This window comes from Arachis hypogaea, chromosome 1 (assembly GCF_003086295.3).
Source record: "Arachis hypogaea cultivar Tifrunner chromosome 1, arahy.Tifrunner.gnm2.J5K5, whole genome shotgun sequence".
Lineage (NCBI taxonomy): Eukaryota > Viridiplantae > Streptophyta > Magnoliopsida > Fabales > Fabaceae > Arachis > Arachis hypogaea.
In genome coordinates, this window is record NC_092036.1 from 26,224,259 (window position 1) to 26,237,582 (window position 13,324).

At 37.9% G+C, this 13,324-nt stretch overlaps 1 non-coding gene across 1 annotated transcript; it reads left to right on the top strand.

Annotated features, from left to right (window-relative positions):
* The first annotated feature begins 2,302 nt into the window (after positions 1-2,302).
* LOC112711193 (small nucleolar RNA R71) lies at positions 2,303-2,405 on the top strand. Its single transcript, XR_003157343.1, has one exon. It is a non-coding gene; the product is annotated as a small nucleolar RNA R71 (small nucleolar RNA).
* The last annotated feature ends 10,919 nt before the right edge of the window (positions 2,406-13,324 follow it).

Sequence of the window (13,324 nt, forward strand, 5' to 3'; positions counted from 1 at the left end):
TCTAAGATTTTCATTCGCGCTTCACTATGAAGAAGGTGATGATCCGTGACACTCATCACCTTCCTCAATCCATGAATGTGTGCCTGACAACCACCTCCGTTCTACATTAGATTGAATGAGTATCTCTTAGATTTCTTAATCAGAATCTTCGTGGTATAAGCTAGAATCCATTGGCAGCATTCTTGAGAATCCGGAAAGTCTAAACCTTGTCTGTGGTATTCCGAGTAGGATTCTGGGATTGGATGATTGTAACGAGCTTCAAACTCGCGAGTGTTGGGCGTAGTGACAGATGCAAAAGGATCAAGGGATCTTATTCCGACATGATCGAGAACCGACAGATGATTAGCCATGATGTGACAGAGCATTTGGACCATTTTCACTGAGAGGATGGGAAGTAGCCATTAACAATGGTGATGTCCTACATACAGCTTGCCATGGAAGGAGCCTTGCATGTATAAAAGTGAGAAAGCATTATGTTGTAGGAATTCAGAGGACAAAGCATCTCCAAAACTCCAACATATACTCCATTATTCCATAACAATTATTTATTTTATGCCCTTTCACTTTTAGCAATTAAAACTAAGAATCATTATTGATATTATATCCTGACTAAGAGTTATAGGATAATCATAGCTTGCTTCAAGCCAACAATCTCCGTGGGATTTGACCCTTACTCACGTAAGGTATTACTTGGACGACCCAGTGCACTTGCTGGTTAGTTGTGCAAAGTTGTGAAGAATTGTGATTTCCAATTTCGTGCACTAGGCCTCCCAACACTAAACTTAGAGTTTGATTGTGGGGGCTCTGTTTGACTCTGTACTAAGAGAAGCTTTTCATGCTTCCTCTCCATGGGTGCAGAGGAACACCCTTGGGTTTTAAACACAAGGTAGTCCCCATTCAATTAAAGGACTAATTCTCCTCGGTTAACATCTATTACAGCTCCTGCTGTGACTAGGAAAGGTCTTCCAAGGATGATGCATTCATCCTCTTCCTTCCTAGTGTCTAAGCTTGTCTTACTGACTTGTCTGCCATTTGTAATGAGAATATGGCAGGCTGTACCTCAATGATCCCCAGCTTCTCCATTACAAAGAGTGGCATAAGGTTTATGCATGACCCTAGGTCACACAGAGCCTTCTCAAAGGTCATGGTGCCTATGGTACAGGGTATTAAGAATTTGCCAGGATCTTGTCTCTTTTGAGGTAAAGTTTGCTGATTCCATGTATCTAGTTCATTAATGAGCAAGGGAGGTTCACCTTCCCAAGTCTCATTACCAAACAATTTGGCATTCAGCTTCATGATGTCTCCTAGATATTGAGCAACTTGCTCTCCAATTACATCTTCATCATCTTCAGAGGAAGAATAGTCTTCAAAGCTCATGAATGGCAGAATGAGCTTTAATGGAATCTCTATGGTCTCTATATGAGCCTCAGATTCCTTTAGGTCCTTAATAGGGAACTCCTTCTTGCTTGAGAGACGTCCCATGAGATCTTCCTCATTGGGATTCACGTCCTCTCCTTCCTCTCTAGATTCGGCCATGTTGATTATGTCAATGGCCTTGCACTCTCTTTTTGGATTCTCTTTAGTGTTGCTTGGGAGAGTACTAGGAGGAGTTTCAGTGACTTTCTTACTCAGTTGGCCCACTTATGCCTCCAAATTTCTGATGGAGGACCTTGTTTCACTCATGAAACTTAAAGTGGCCTTAGACAGATCAGAGACTAAGTTTGCTAAATTAGAGGTGCTCTGCTCAGAATTCTCTGTCTGTTGCTGAGAAGATGATGGATAAAGCTTGCTATTGCTGAGCCTATTTCTTCCACCATTATTAAAGCCTTTTTGAGGCTTTTGTTGATCCTTCCATGAGAAATTTGGATGATTTCTCCATGATGAATTATAGGTGTTTCCATAAGGTTCACCCATATAATTTACCTCTGCTATTGCAGGGTTCTCAGGATCATAAGCTTCTTCTTCAGAAGATGCCTCTTTAGTACTGTTGGATGTATTTTGCCATCCATTCAGTCTTTGAGAAATCATGTTGACTTGTTGAGTCAACATTTTGTTCTGAGCCAATATGGCATTCAGAGCATCAATTTCAAGAACTCTCTTCCTTTGAGGCGTCCCATTACTCACGGAATTCCTCTCAGAAGTATACATGAATTGGTTATTTACAACCATGTCAATGAGTTGTTGAGCTTCTGTAGGCGTTTTCTTTAGGTGAATGGATCCACTTGTAGAATGGTCCAGTGACATCTTAGAGAATTCAGATAGACCATAATAGAATATATCCAGAATGGTCCACTCTAAAAGCATGTCAGAAGACACCTTTTGGTCATCTGCTTGTATCTTTCCCAAGCTTCATAGAGGGATTCACCATCTTTTTGTTTGAAGGTCTGAAAATCCACTCTAAGCTTGCTCAGCTTTTGAGGAGGAAAGAACTTAGCCAAGAAGGCCGCGACCATCTTATCCCAAGAAAACAGGCTATCTTTAGGTTGTGAGTCCAACCATATTCTAGCTCTATCTCTTACAGCAAAGGGGAAAAGCATGAGCCTGTAGACTTTAGGATCTACTCCATTAGTCTTAACAGTCTTACAGATCTGCAAGAACTCAATTAAAAACTGGTAGGAATCTTTTGATGGAAGTCCATGGAACTTGCAGTTCTGTTGCAGTAGAGCAACTAGTTGAGGTTTTAGCTCAAAATTGTTTGCTCCAATGGCAGGGATTGAGATGCTTCTTCCATCAAATTTGGAAGTAGGTGTAGTATAGTCACCAAGCATCCTCTTTGCATTATTATTTTCGGCTGCCATCTCCTCTTCCTTTTCGAAAATTTCTGTAAGGTTGTCTCTGGACTGTTGTAATTTAGCTTCTCTTAGTTTTTTCTTCAGAGTCCTTTTAGGTTCAGGATCTGCTTCAACAAGAGTATTCTTGTCCTTGCTCCTGCTCATATGAAAAAGAAGGGAATAGAAAATAATAATAGGGATCCTCTTTACCACAGTAGAGAGATTCCTTTATGTTAGTAGAAGAAGAGAAGAATAGAAGAAGGAAAAGGTAAGAATCCAAACACAAGGGTGAAGATAGGTTTAGAATCTTTGAGATGAAGAGAAGTGTTAGTAAATAAATAAATAAATAGAAGGAGATGAGAGGGAGAGAATTCGAAAATTAATTTTGAAAAAGAGTTAGTAATTTTTGAAAATTAAGAGAGGAAATAAAATTAAAATTAAAATTTAAAATAATTAATTAATTAAAAGAATTTTTTCGAAAATTAGAGAGAGAGAAGTTGTTAGGTGGTTTTGAAAAAGATAAGAAACAAACAAAAAGTCAAATAGTTAGTTGAAAAAGATTTGAAAGTCAATTTTTGAAATGATAAGAAGTTAGAAAAGATATTTTGAAGTTGAATTCGAAAAAGATATAATTTAAAAAAGATATTTTTAAAAGATATGATTGAAAAAGATATTTTGAAAAAGATTTAATTTTTAAAATTAAAATTGATTACTTGACTAACAAGAAACTTAAAAGATATAATTCTAGAATTTAAAGATTGAACCTTTCTTAACAAGAAAGTAACAAACTTCAAATTTTTGAATCAATCACATTAATTGTTAGTAAAGTTTTCAAAATTTTGAAATAAAGATAAGAAAAAGATTTTGAAAAAGATTTTTTAAAATTTCAAAAATAAATAAAAAATGAAAAAGATTTGATTTTTGAAAAAGTTTTTGAAAAAGATAAGATTTTTAAAATTGAAAATTTGGCTTGACTTATAAGAAATAGCTTATTTTAAAAATTTTTGACAAAGTCAACTCAAATTTTTGAAATTTATGAGAAAAATAAGGAGAATATATTTTTTTAATTTTTTTTTGAACTTTTAATGAAGAGAGAGAAAAATATGAAAATGACTCACAACATGAAAATTATGAATCAAAACACATGATGCATGCAAGAACACTATGAATGTCAACATGAACACCAAGAACACTTTGAAGATCAAGATGAACATCAAGACTTATTTTTGAAAAATTTTCAAGAAAAGAAAAACATGCAAGACACCAAACTTAGAAATTTTTAATGCTTAGACACTATGAATACAAAAATGCACATGAAAAACAACAAAAGACACAAAACAAGAAAACATCAATATCAAACAAGAAGACTTACCAAGAACAACTTGAAGATCATGAAGAACATCATGCATGAATTTTCGAAAAATGCATAAATTTTTAGAAATATGCAATTGACACCAAACTTAAAAATTAACTCAAGACTCAAACAAGAAACACAAAATATTTTTGATTTTTATGACTTTATTAATTTTTTTTGTAGTTTTTTTATTTTTATATTTTTTTTCAAAAATAATTTTTAGAAAAACGAAAACAAAGAAAAAATTTTTTGAAAAATTTTGAAAACTTTTTTTGAAAAGAAAATTACCTAATCTGAACAACAAGATGAACCATCAGTTGTCCAAACTCGAACAATCCCTGACAACGGCGCCAAAAACTTGATAGGCAAAATCGTAATTTCTGATAATGGCATTCATGTTCGTTCTCTACCTGGTAATGGCGCTAAAAACTTGGTGCATGATACCATGGTCCAAACATAACTTCACAACTTCGCACAACTAACCAGTAAGTGCACTGGGTCGTCTAAGTAATAAACCTTACGTGAGCAAGGGTCGATCCCACGAGATTGTTGGTATGAAGCAAGCTATGGTCATCTTGTAAATCTCAGTTAGGCGGGTAATAAATGGTTATATTGGTTTTCGAAAATAATAATAAATAAAACATAAAATAAAGATAAAGATACTTATGCAGATCATCAGTGGGAATTTCAGATAGGCGTATGAAGATGCTGTGCTCCTTCTGAATCTCTGCTTTCCTACTGTCTTCATCCAATCCTTCTTACTGCTTTCCATGGCAAGCTGTATGTAGGGCATCACCGTTATTAATTGCTACATCCCATCCTCTCAGTGAAAATGGTCCAAATGCTCTGTCACAGCACGGCTAATCATCTGTCGGTTCTCGATCATGTCGGAATAGAATCCATTGATTCTTTTGCGTTTGTGATCACGCCCAACAATCGCGAGTTTGAAGCTCGTCACAGTCATTCAATCCCGGAATCCTACTCGGAATACCACAGACAAGGTTTAGACTTTCCGGATTCTCAAGAATGGCCGCCAATAATTCTAGCTTATACCACGAAGATTCTGATTAAGGAATCCAAGAGATATGCGCTCGGTCTAAGGTAGAACGGAGGTGGTTGTCAGTCACGCGTTCATAGGTGAAAATGATTATGAGTGTCATGGATCATCACATTCATCACATTTGGAGGTTTGTAGCTCCAGAAAATCCATTTCGAGTGCAGGGAGGTCAGAATCCAACAGCATCAGCAGTCCTTTGTCAGCCTTCTATCAGAGTTTTGCTTAGGTCCCTCAATTTCAGCCATAAATCACCTGAAATCACAGAAAAACACACAAACTCAGTAAAATCCAGAAATATGAATTTAGCATAAAAACTAATAAAAAAATCCCTAGAAGTAGCTAGATCCTACAAAAAGTTACCTAAAAACGATGCCAAAAAGCGTATAAATTATCCGCTCATCAATAATCATAATGCTCTTTGCAATGTTATTTTTCTTCTTAGTTGGATAATTTTAGTTGTCTCTTTGTTTTAGTCATTTCCTTGTTTTTAATGCTTTCTTTTATTAACTGTTTTGTTAATACATCACCAAGAGATCCTTATTCACGACAGATTTTTGGCTTGCTGATTGTTTTTAACATATAACAGTTTCATTTAGTGTTAGTTCAAATAAATTGATATATGATTGCATTCTAAGTTTGGTATTGCTATGCAACAAAATTTGATGCCAATCCTTGCTAGATACTTGCATCAATTCCAAGTAAAAGTGTCACACTAAGTTTGGTGTGCCACTCATCTTTTATGCCATGTATCATGCACACCTTCTTATGTTTGCAATCATAATGTCTCTGTCTCTTGTGCCTTGATTGTTATCCCCAATTTTGCTTGCTTAAAACACATGTACTACTAACATTTCATTGTGTAAGACATTCATGATCCATCTTAGCCCCATAGCCATTGTTCTAATCGTTGCTCTAGGATGAGCAAGCATTATGAGTTTGGCAAGGGAAGAAGAAGAATAGGAGGAAAATGACAACAATAGAGAAGATGAATTACAAGGTTGTAAAGTTCCTTTTCTTTTCCTTTGTTTCCAACACTTTAAATTGCATGATTGTCTTTGTAAAGTTCCTTTTCTTTTCCTTTGTTTCCAGCACTTTAAATTGCATGATTGTCTTTGTCTTCTCTGTATACATGTGTGGTATGAATAAGCATAGCCTAAATTTTTTATTGTAACATGTTGCTGTGACATTATGACTACCAACTTGACTTTTGCGAGTTCAAAAGCAATAAATCATCATGATCATAAACAAATAAGGAATTAAAGAAGAACTTAGCATGTGCATACAAGTATTGGAAAGCTAGTATGGTTAACTGTTGCTCAATTGCATTAGATTTTATTTAATTGAAGTTTTCATCTAGTACCTTTTGTGAAATCTTTTGAAATCATGAAAACCTTGAAAAAGCAAATGCAAATTAAGGCAAGAAAGGAAAAGGGAAAGAATGAGAAAGCTTAAGGCTCTGAGTACCACTAACAATTCAATTGTTAAGTACTTGTGGTGTTTATGTATCAAGCAAAAAACTTGAAAACAAAACACTTAGAGTCAAGGTTAGGCTCAAAGTGCAAAAGCACCCCCTCAAAGCTCAAGGTTCTGAGCATCAATGATTAGAGAGTCAAGAAAAAAGAAAAAAGATGAGCTTAAAAAAGTCCCCCTAATTAAATGCTTGTGGTGCTTATGTATCAAGTGGTAATACTTGAAAACAAAGCATTTAGAGTTGTAGCTTTGTTATCAACTCATGGGGCAAAGCACCCAAAAGGAGAAGCTAATAAGAAAATCAAAAGCTTGTTTCAAGGAAGAAACATAAGAAGAAGATTTCATGAATTGAGCTAGATAGAAGCATCAATCATTTATCTTTCTTTTGTGATTGTATCAAGCATAGAAAACAAGCCTACCATGAACATTGAGTTGCTATTCTTCTTACCTTGGATTGTTGGTGCACGAAATTGTGATCATCAATGGCGCCATCAACATGGTACGCAGAATTGTAATCCCAACTCTTTATCACAACTTCGCACAACTAACCAGCAAGTGCACTGGGTCGTCCAAGTAATAAACCTTACGCGAGTAAGGGTCGATCCCACGGAGATTGTTGGTATGAAGCAAGCTATGGTCACCTTGTAAATCTTAGTCAGGAAAACTCAAATGGTTATGGATGATGTATGAATAAAACATAAAGATAAAGATTAAGATACTTATGTAATTCATTGGTGAAAATTTCAGATAAGCGTATGGAGATGCTTTGTCCCTTCCGTCTCTTTGCTTTCCTACTGTGTTCATCCAATCCTTCTTACTCCTTTCCATGGCAAGCTGTATGTAGGGTTTCACCATTGTCAGTGGCTACCTCCCATCATCTCAGTGAAAATGTTCAATGCACCCTGTCACGGCACGGCTATTCAGCTGTCGGTTCTCGATCATGTCGGAATAGAATCCAGTGATTCTTTTGCGTATGTCACTAACGCCCCACAATCGCGGGTTTGAAGCTCGTCACAGTCATTCAATCATTGAATCCTACTCAGAATACCATAGACAAGGTTTAGACCTTCCGGATTCTCTTGAATGCCACCATCAATTCTAGCTTATACCACGCAGATTCCGATTAAGGGATCCAAGAGATAAACATTCAAGCCTTGTTTGCTTGTAGAACAGAAGTGGTTGTCAAGCACTCGTTCATAAGTGAAAATGATGATGAGTGTCACATAATCATCACATTCATCATGTTCTTGGGTGCAAATGAATATCTTAGAACAAGAATAAGCTGAATTGAATAGAAGAACAATAGTAATTGCATTAATACTCGAGGTACAGTAGAGCTCCACACCTTAATCTATGGTGTGTAGAAACTCCACCGTTGAAAATACATAAGAACAAAAGTGATCATTGGCTTCGGCCCCCGAGAGGGAACCAGAAGAACCAAGATGAAAATACAATAGCAAAAGGTCCTATTTGTAGAGAACTAGTAGCCTAGGGTTTACAGAGATGAGTAAATGACATAAAAATCCACTTCCGGGCCCACTTGGTGTGTGCTTGGGCTGAGAATTGAAGCATTTTCGTGTAGAGACTTCTCTTGGAGTTAAACGCCAGCTTTTGTGCTAGTTTGGGCGTTTAACTCCCATTCTTGTGCCAGTTCCGGCGTTTAACGCCGGACAGTTTTGAGCTAATTTGGAATGCCGGTTTGGGCCATCAAATCTCGGGCAAAGTATGGACTATTATATATTGCTGGAAAGCCCAGGATGTCTACTTTCCAACGCCGTTGAGAGCGCGCCAATTGGGCTTCTGTAGCTCCAGAAAATTTACTTTGAGTGCAGGGAGGTCAGAATCCAACAGCATCTGCAGTCCTTTTCAGCCTCTGAATCAGATTTTTGCTCAGGTCCCTCAATTTCAGCCAGAAAATACCTGAAATCACAGAAAAATACACAAACTCATAGTAAAGTCCAAAAAATTGAATTTTAACTAAAAACTAATAAAAATATACTAAAAACTAACTAAAACATACTAAAAACATACTAAAAACAATGCCAAAAAGCGTATAAATTATCCGCTCATCACAACACCAAACTTAAATTGTTGCTTGTCCCCAAGCAACTGAAAATCAAATAAGATAAAAAGAAGAGAATATGCAATGAACTCCAAAAACATCTATGAAGATCAGTATTAATTAGATGAGCGAGGCTTTAGCTTTTTGCCTTTGAATAGTTTTGGCATCTCACTCTATCCTTTGAAATTCAAAATGATTGGCTTCTATAGGAACTCAGAATCCAGATAGTGTTATTGAATCTCCTAGTTACGTATGATGATTCTTGAATACAGCTACTTTATGAGTCTTGGCCGTGGCCCAAAGCACTCTGTCTTCCAGTATTACCACCGGATACATACATGCCACAGACACATAACTGGGTGAACCTTTTCAGATTGTGACTCAGCTTTGCTAGAGTCCCCAATTAGAGGTGTCCAGGGTTCTTAAGCACACTCTTTTTGCCTTGGATCATAACTTTATTTCTTTTTTTTTTGTATTCACTGCTTTTTCTTGCTTCAAGAATCATTTTTATGATTTTTCAGATCCTCAGTAACCTGTCTCCTTTTTCATCATTCTTTCAAGAGCCAACATTCATGAACAACAAATTCAAAAGATTTATGCACTGTTTAAGCATACATTCAGAAACCAAAATATTGCCACCAAATCAAAATAATTAATCTGTTATAAAATTTAAAATTCATGCAATTCTTCTCTTTTTCAATTTAGAACATTTTTCATTGAAGAAAGGTGATGGATTCATAGGACATTCATAACTTTAAGGCATAGACACTAAGACACTAATGATCAAAAGACACAAACATAGATAAACATAAGCATGATTTTTCGAAAAAACAGAAAAATAAAGAACAAGGAGATTAAAGAACGGGTCCACCTTAGTGATGGCGGCTTGTTCTTCCTCTTGAAGATCTTATGGAGTGCTTGAGCTCCTCAATGTCTCTTCCTTGCCTTTGTTGCTCCTCTCTCATGATTCTTTGATCTTCTCTAATTTCATGGAGGAGGATGGAATGTTCTTGGTGCTCCACCCTTAGTTGTCCCATGTTGGAACTCAATTCTCCTAGGGAGGTATTGATTTGCTCCCAATAGTTTTGTAGAGGAAAGTGCATCCCTTGAGGCATCTCAGGGATTTCATGATGAGAGAGGTCTCTTGTTTGCTCCATCCTTTTCTTAGTGATGGGCTTGTGCTCATCAATGAGGGTGTCTCCCTCTATGTCAATTCCAACTGAATAACAGAGGTGACAAATGAGATGAGGAAAGGCTAACCTTGCCAAGGTAGAGGACTTGTCCGCCACCTTATAAAGTTCTTGGGCTATAACCTCATGAACTTCTACTTCCTCTCCAATCATGATGCTATGAATCATGATTGCCCGGTCTATAGTAACTTTGGACCGGTTGCTAGTGGGAATGATTGAGCGTTGGATAAACTCCAACCATCCTCTAGCCACGGGCTTGAGGTCATGCCTTCTCAGTTGAACCGGCTTTCCTCTTGAATCTCTCTTCCATTGAGCGCCCTCTTCACAAATGGCTGTGAGGACTTGGTCTAACCTTTGATCAAAGTTGACCCTTCTAGTGTATGGGTGTTCATCTCCTTGCATCATGGGCAAGTTGAATGCCAACCTTACATTTTCCGGACTAAAATCCAAGTATTTCCCCCGAACCGTTGTAAGCTAATTCTTTGGGTCCGGGTTCACACTTTGATCATGGTTCTTGGTGATCCATGCATTGGCATAGAACTCTTGAACCATTAAGATTCCGACTTGTTGAATGGGGTTGGTAAGAACTTCCCAACCTCTTCTTCGAATCTCATGTCGGATCTCCTGATATTCACTCTTTTTGAGTTTAAAAGGGACCTCGGGGATCACCTTCTTCAAGGCCACAACTTCATAGAAGTGGTCTTGATGCACCCTTGAGATGAATCTCTCCATCTCCCATGACTCGGAGGTGGAAGCTTTTGCCTTCCCTTTCCTCTTTCTAGAGGTTTCTCCGGCCTTGGATGCCATAAATGGTTATGGAAAAACAAAAAGCAATGCTTTTACCACACCAAACTTAAAAGGTTTTCTCGTCCTCGAGCAAAAGAAGAAAAAAGAGAGTAGAAGAAGAAGAAATGAAGGAGATGGAGATGGCTTTGTGGTTCGGCCAAAGGGGGAGAAGTAGTGTTTAGGTTGTGTGAAAATGAAGGAGTGAAGATGGGTTTATATAGGAGTGGAGAGAGGGGTAGGGTTCGGTTATAAATGGGTGGGTTTGGGAGGGAAAGTGGTTTGAATTTGAATGGTGAGGTAGGTAGGGTTTTATGAAGGATGGATGTGAGTGGTGAAGAGAATAGTGGGATTTGATAGGTGAGGGGTTTTTTGGGAAGAGGTTTTGAGGTGATTGGTGAATGGGTGAAGAAGAGAGAGAGTGGTGGGGTAGGTGGGGATCCTGTGGGGTCCACAGATCCTGAGGTGTCAAGGAAAATTCATCCCTGCACCATGTGGCAAGCAAAAATGCTCTTTATGCCAATTCTGGCATTAAACGCCGGGCTGGTGATCGGGGTAAAACTTGTCTCTCAACAAATTTCCATTCGGCAAGTGTACCGAATTTGTCGTCAAGTAAAAACTCACAACAGAGTGAGGTCGAATCCCACAGGGATTGATTGATCAAGCAACTTTAATTAGAGGAATGATCTAGTTGAGCGAATCCATGAATAGAGTTGATAATTGTAGAAATTAAAATGGCAAGAAAGTAAATGACTAAAAGTAAATAGCAGAATTGTAAATAGGAATGGGAGAATTGCTCATAAAAGTAAATTGCAGAAAATAAAGAGAATGGGTAAGATCAGAAATGGGGAGTTCATTGGGCTTAGGAGATGTTGCATTCTCTGGATCAATTTCGTTTTCATCTCTTCCTCAATCAATGCACTCATTGATCTCCTTGGCAATCTTAAGTGATTGAATCACAATTTCTTGCAATTCAATCTCTCAAATCTTGATCAATAGCCAATTCCTTGGTCAATTGCTCATGAGAAGAGATGAAGTGTGGTCACTGATTATACCACATGCACTTCCAAAATCAAATGCTTAGAGGGTTATAGCCACATACCCATCCACACTCAATTTGGTCCAGCATGAGAAAGCATTTCTAGCTAATCTCTTCATTCCTCTTTCAAAGATCCGAAGATATCCATGTTTGAATAGCTTCTTTTCCAAGATAACTATCCAATTGGATGAAGATCGAAAGCTTTCAAGTAAAATCAAAAGGAAAGATAGAAGAAGAATAAGAAAATTAGTATTGATCCATCAAATTACAATAGAGCTCCCTAACCCAATGAAAGGGGTTTAGTTGTTCATAGCTCTAGAAATCAAAATCAAAGATGGAGAATACATGATAAAGCTAGAAGTGCAAAGAAAGTAGATACAAAGAGTAGTTCTCTCTCCTCGCTCCTCCCAAAAGCTCTTCTCTATTTCAAAACTACTCCTATATATACTACTCTTCTCAGCTTCTAGTTAGTTCTTCAAGTCTTGGGCCTCTGGATCTTTGAGCTTGAAGCAGTTCCTTTCTTCAATTGGGCTTGGCTTACTTGCAGAGAGAAAGTGTGAAGTGGGCAGAGACTTTAGCTCAAGACATTATGGGTGTTTAACATTTAGTGAAAATACAAGTTCGAGAACGTTAGTGACACTTAACATTGTCACTAACGTTGCCATGCACCCCTTTGCCTCACGTTAAAGCCCACGTTAACTGGGTTAACGTGGCTTTTAACTTTGCCTTGCTAGCCCTCGAGAACGTTAGTGACACTCAACATTGTCACTAACGTTCAAGTGTGCCCCTTCTTGCTTCACGTTAAAGCTCACGTTAAATATTTTAACGTGGCTTCTAACGTGGCTTTTCCCAACCTTCAAGAACGTTAGTGACATTCAACATTATCACTAACGTTCAAGTGTGCCCCTAGGTCTCACGTTAGAGTCCACGTTAACTGGGTTAACGTGGCTTCTAACGTGGCCATTCTTAGCCATCCCAACGTTAGTGACAATGTTGAGTGTCACTAACGTTGGCTCATTCCTCATTCCTCATCGTTAGCTTCCACGTTAACCAAGTTAACGTGGAGGTTAACGTGGCTCTTGGGGGTTGTGTGGTTGCTCCAACGTTAGTGACAATGTTGAGTGTCACTAACGTTGTCGACAACTCTCCATCTCTTACGTTAGCTCCCACGTTAACCAAGTTAACGTGGGAGTTAACATGGCTCTTTGCACCTTAGGCCAACGTTAGTGACAATGTTGAGTGTCACTAACGTTGGCTTCTCTTCCCCCTTTAACGTTAGAGGCCACGTTAACTAGGTTAACGTGGCTTCTAACGTGGCCATTTGTGAGCAATTGCCAACGTTAGTGACAATGTTAAGTGTCACTAACGTTGGCTCAACTTCTTTTCTCCACGTTAGAGTTCACGTTAACTTAGTTAACGTGACTCTTTAACGTGGGCATTGATGGCTTTTGAGAGTGTTTTTGGCAATCACTTTTCTCCTTAACTTTGCAAGTTACCTCCCATTCCTTGCTTCCTTTAGTCCTGAAATCAAGCAGTAGAGTGCATCAAAGTTCTAGTCCACGTCATGGGTAATGCAATATACAATTTTGTCATTAAAA